We start from the raw sequence: 5,802 nt of genomic DNA on the forward strand, positions 1-5,802 counted from the left end.
AAGAAAGAGAGAGAGAGAGAGAGAGAGAGAGAGAGAGAGAGAGAGAAAGAAAGAAAGAAAGAAAGAAAGAAAGAAAGAAAGAAAGAAAAATATCCAATAAAAAGAAAAAAAGAAAAAAGAAAAACAACAACATTTAACAGCCACCAACTCTTGTTGCCATGAATGTCCCAGGAGCTCCATGTGAGTTGGAGAGTTTAAGGATAGCTCCTTCCAAACTCCCAGATGCAAATCAGGTGCACACCTATAACCCCAGCTACTTCGGAGGCTGAGGCAAGAGGAGTGCCAGTTCAAGGCCAGCCTAGGCCACACAATGAGACCCTTTCTCAAAATAACATAAATAAAATGTTACAGCAACTCTATCAGGCTGTTCAAGTTACACGGGGCTAGAATCAAAGCTTTCCTAGTGACAATATGTCCCAAATAGGCTCTGCTTCCATCCACACTGGTGGAATGGAAGGAGCCACACTCCACACCGGAATAAGGGAGAAACTAGGCGTGAATGACCCGGAGGTTGTATAGGGCTCCTATGCAATTGCTGTCCCTTCTCTTCCCTCAAAATGACAGCTGGTGACGTTTACCGAGTGTTTCCCCCACTGAAACTGACACGCACCACACCACAGGCGCCCAGTTCCCCCTTCAGGGTGGATGCTTCTCAGTTATATCAGAACAGAACGCCAGGGGTGATGGCTTTATAGGCAAAAGTTCAAGAATACACAACATTCAAACGGTGTCATCATAAAGAAATATTCAACCAAGCGGCTGTGAAGGAAGTCTAGTCGCTCACAAGTAACCAAAAGCTGGGATTGCTGGAGATAGTGGAGAGGGAAGCCGAGGAACAACTTTGCCATTCTGCTTGTAAAGGAAACCGCTGAGCGCCAAGAACTGCCATTCACACTAGGAAGCGCTCCAGGGAAGGTTAATGCCACTGTGATTAATGCTGTTTACAGGCACAATAAATTTAGAGTAAACACCCAAAGGAGAGTTAAAGCTATCTCTAAAGTCTCATAAACGCTGGTGAGGGGTGGGGGGACTTCAGCAGGAATGGCCCATGCCCCTCACTGCCTTGTCCTCGGGACTGAACGACCCACAAGAGCTTCGAATTCCTCCAGCTCTGGCAGGCACCAGCGTTATCAGCAGGCTGCGTCTCCAGCGCCACCAGGAGCCAGCCCCCAGCCTGACTTCAGAGGGTCCAGCCTGACTTCAGAGGCCCAGGGCAAGTTCCAACTGGATGGAAGAGGCTGCTGCCGCGCCACCCTGGAGATCCCATCTCTCCTGGAATTCTTGAGCTCTGGACGCGGCAAACCCTCCCACTCAAACGCGTGGAGAGGCCACCTCTCCAGATCCTGGTGACCCAGGTGATCGGAAGGCTAGAAGAATAAAGGATGCTACCTCAGTGACTTCCAGAGAGTGGGGCCCGGAATTACACCCGGGATCTCCAACTTGGGGGTTTAAAAAAGGCGGGTCCCTGGCTCTGAAGAGTCACACACGTTTTCTCCTCCCCTTGAAATAACCCTGGAACGTCACTCGGTCGGAATCTAGGGACTTGAAAAGTCTCTTTGAACATTGTGCCTTCTAAAAGTTGCACAGCCTACAATTAGCCCTTTGTTGGTTTTGTAAGTGGCCTTGGGCAAGCAGAGCCTCAGACCCAGGGCAAAGAGGGGCATGAATTACCTTGTCAGTTGCAGTGAGGGATGCCAAGAGTCCGGAAAAGCAGGCGGCCGCGCGGGACTGCGCACCAATGAGGTACCCCTATCCCCTCCGTCTCTCCAAAGCTGCAGGCAGGGAGCTGGCCACCTCGCCACACTGGGGCCCCACCCTCAGGAACGGCAACCACAGAGAGGTCGAGCACGCCCCCAGCCTGGAGGCCAGCTAAGAAGCGCTCCCCAACCCTCTCACCGCACAACCGCCCTCCCCACCCTCTCCTCCCGGACACCGCCCGGGCCCCGCCTTCCCGGGACCGGAGGTGTGTGACAAGCTCTCTGAAGAAGCCACGTCCCCTCTTGGAGATCGCTAGTCCTGCTGCCCCGCTCCGGGCGATAAACGGACAGGCGACAGACAGTCTCTCCTCTCAGGGAGAGACGAGACAACAGCACTAAACTAGACCTAGGAATTTGAGACCTTGGCGACCAATACAGATTCCCACCTTCTCCTCCCAGCTCTCTCCCGCCCAGGCAGGGGACGCTGAGCTTCCAGGGAAAGTGCAGAAGTTGGTTACAGCTACTTAGGGACCCAGGCGGTGGAATTGCAGAAAGGTTCCACCTCCTTTCAGCCCCCGCCCCATTCCCTAGGGGACTGCGGTCACATTACCCAGACCGATGCTTCAATAATGCATGGGCTTACCTGCTAGCAAAGTCCCAGAGGCCCCAGGGTTCCTCTGGGCGTGTTCGGGTCGTGGGGAGCTTGCGTTGGACGGTACAAGAATTTTGGTTTTGCTTTTTTTTTTTTTTTTTAAATGAAACGTGGAAAGCCCGACAAGATCCAAAGGTGGGGTGGGGGATCCAAAATTGACACCCGATTGGAAACGCCCCCTGACTTGTGCAATCTTCCTGCCCGGTAGTTCCGCCAAAAACAAAACAGTCCAAACGCTAGCCTGGGGGGCAGGCGCACGCTGGAGTTTTCCCTCTGCAGCAACGACCCGAAAGAAAAGGGGCGCCGCTCCCCGAGGTGGCCCGATCCGCTGAGGGAACCCGGAGCTCCTCCTCGGCCCTGGGCGGGAGAAATCCCGCGCCCGGCGCTGCCCGCTCCCCTCCTCCGGGGAAGGGCGACTCCACAACTTTGTGCGCGAGAGCTGCTCGCCGCTCCGGCTCCTCCTCCCGGTCCTCCCCCGGCTGCCGCCGGCCCCTTTGTTGGAGAGCGAGGGTGGGGCGCTGCCGGGTCGGCCCGCCACCCCGGGAAGGGGCTCGCGTCTCCCAACACGGATCGTCCAGCCTCGGAGCTGTGGATCCCGCAGGTCGGACCCGCCGTCTCGCCGCTCCCGCGCCCCGGGGCCCCGGGCCGGGCAACTTTGTTCTCCCGGGGGGACCAGTCCCCCTCGGCTCCCGGTTCGGCCCTGCCCCGGCCTGGGAAGCCACCGCGGGCCGGGCTCCCAGAACGTGGCGCTTCGGGTCACCTGACCGCGCGCCCGGTCAATCAGCGCTAGCCCTAAGCGCCCTCCCAGCCCGCAGCCGCCGGCTCCGTGAGGTGCGCGGTGCGGGAATCCCGGAACCAGTCGTGCGTGCTGAAAGCCAAAAGCTGGAATAGGCACCGCGCGCACGCACCGTGCCCTTTATTCAAATTGCCCCTCTAGGCACACTAGGTCTCTATTAACAGAGTGCTTTTTATTTATTTTTATTTTTTGTTTATTTTACATAAATCTCAACCTGCTGGCCAACTCGCCCCATTTCAGTTTACTGAGGTTGTTGAGTTTGGGGTTCTAAATCCAGGGGTATATTTATTTTATGGGATTTTCTTCGCATCATTTTAAATGCTGTCTAAACAATCCCAAGTGTCCTTATATGTTCATATACACAAATAGTGTTGGTCCTGACCTTTACATTTTTTTACCCTGTGAGTGTTTGTGTGTGTGTGTTTGTGTGTGTGTGTACATGATGTGTGGATTTGGGGTGTTGGTGACAGTACTCACAGGAAGTCAGAGGTCAACTTTGTAGAGACAGCTCTCACCTTACACCATTATGTGGGATCCAGGAATCAAACTCAGGTCTTCAGACTTTAGTATTCAATAGGGGTCTTACCAGTGGCACCATCTGCTAAACCTTTACTTATCTAGTTATTTATTTATTTTTCCAAGCAAACTTACATCTGTTTGCAGAACTTGTTGCGAGTTTCCTGGGTTAGCCGAGACATATCTTGGACTAAATGAAGTGTGCGCTATGTATGCAATTTTTTTATTATATATTTCATTCTAATGTGTTCCCATTACTGTTTTCCTGATAACACTTGGAGAAGGAAATAAAAATAGCAACCAAGAGCCGGGCGTGGTGGCGCACGCCTTTAATCCCAGCACTCGGGGAGGCAGAGGCAGGCAGATTTCTGAGTTCAAGGCCAGCCTGGTCTACCAAGTGAGTTCTAGGACAGCCAGGGCTACACGGAGAAACCCTGTCTCAAAAAACCAAAAAAAATAAAATAAAATAAAAATAAAATAAAAAAATAGCCACCAAAGTCCTCAGCTAGTATAAACAAAGAGGAGGCAGATTGATGATGGCTTATTGCTTCCTTAACACTCAAGGGTTAATTTATGAACCAGTAAAAATAACTCACTAGCCTCCTGTTAACTACCAGTTGAAAACCTCTGGGGTCTGTAAGTGCTGTGGGCTGGGTCTGAAGGAAGTCCTGGAAGAGACTTCGTTATAAAGTCTCTGACTTAACAGCATCACCTTGGAGGACATTCTTCATAGAAGCCAAGTAAAACCTAAACACCAACTGGGAACTGATCTGGTCTCGTTCACTTTCATTCCTTCCATTAACAAGCATCAATATAAGGCCTACCCAGGTGGATGATACATAGAAACCCAACATAGACCTTGCCCCTTGAAGAACGTAGGATCCATTTAGGTGAGATAAGACATGTAAGCAAAAACACTGGAGATTCCTGCTATCAGATCAAGCGTGTTGTATAGATTACCATCGCTGTGACTGACGGGGAGGACTTTTGTTAGCTCTCGGTTTCATCGGATTCAGGCTGAGGCTCTGGGCCTGAGGCAAGGCAGAATCAACAGCGTGATTGCAGAGTGGGCACACCTCATGGCTGTCAGGAAGCAGAAAGCCATCCAGAAGGAGGTCCAGAACAAGATCTGCCCCCCCCAAAGAGATGAGTCCCCCCTAACTTACTGTCTCCAAGTAGGTCTGCCTCCGTTGAATTATGCATCCACCAAGTGACTTAACCCATTTATTAGGTCAAAGACTTCATAAAACAATTGCCTTTCAGCAACTGACTGAGCCTCCAACATAAGAAGTCTTCGTGTAAAACCTTCACATCTAGATTATAAAACTGGTAGGGTGTTGGAGATTTAAAGCTATTCCTGTTGAAATGATAAGGGGTCTAAAAAGATGGCTCAGTGGTTAAAACTGCTTGCTGCTCTTGCAGAGGACCTGACTTTGGTTCCTGGCTCACAACCACCTTAAACTCTAGCTCCGGGGGATGCAACATCCTTTTCTGACCTCCACAGGTACCGTCACACACACACACACATGAGTAAAAATGAAATAAGTCAGCCTGTGGTCGTACACACCAACACTTAGGAGACAGACGCAGGCAGATCTCTGAATTCAAGACCAGCCTAGTTTACAGAGGGAGTTCCAGGACAGCCAAGGCTACACAGAGAAACCCTGTCTCCAAACAAACAAACTAACAAACAAACAAACAAATAAATGAGAGAGAGAGAGAGAGAGAGAGAGAAACGAACCAGCTTCAACTATATAGCAAGTCTGGGGTATCAACTTCAGTAACTGACAGAAGGTATCTATCAACCTGAGCAAGCATATGTGTGGGTCACAGAGGAGGGAAAAAAAGATCAAAGCTTGGCAGTGACCAAGAATTCCCACGCTGACCCTGTCCTTTGTTAGGAGAGGAAACCAGATCTGGCAGGAGACTAAGACTACAGAAGGGCTCTATCTCCCTAAGAGTAGTCACTATGAGACCTTTACAGCCCAGCTTCATTTGGAAGGACTGTGGACACCAGTTTCCAGGAGGCATGGGTAACCACTGACGCGCTGCAACCAGCCATCCACCTTTTAATGCATGCTGGGTAGTCAGTGGCCTGTGACAACAGAACCTTCTGCCCACAGCGGCTGCTGGAAAGATGA

General features: G+C 51.2%; 1 protein-coding gene across 3 annotated transcripts in view; it reads right to left on the reverse strand.

Moving 5' to 3' along the window:
- Positions 1 to 3,081, reverse strand: part of Utrn (utrophin) — a 494,125-nt gene extending 491,044 nt beyond the window's left edge. For 2 of the 3 annotated variants that reach the window (XM_021221246.2, XM_029532896.1), the window contains exon 1: positions 2,341 to 3,081. The gene's annotated coding sequence lies outside the window, so the exon portion shown is untranslated. Of the gene's footprint in view, positions 1 to 1,671; positions 1,814 to 2,340 lie in introns of those variants that run through there. The other variant, XM_029532895.1, reaches the window with a different exon arrangement.
- Between the last annotated feature and the right edge of the window lie 2,721 nt (positions 3,082 to 5,802).

This window comes from Mus pahari, chromosome 21 (genome assembly GCF_900095145.1).
Source record: "Mus pahari chromosome 21, PAHARI_EIJ_v1.1, whole genome shotgun sequence".
In the NCBI taxonomy this organism is placed as follows: domain Eukaryota; kingdom Metazoa; phylum Chordata; class Mammalia; order Rodentia; family Muridae; genus Mus; species Mus pahari.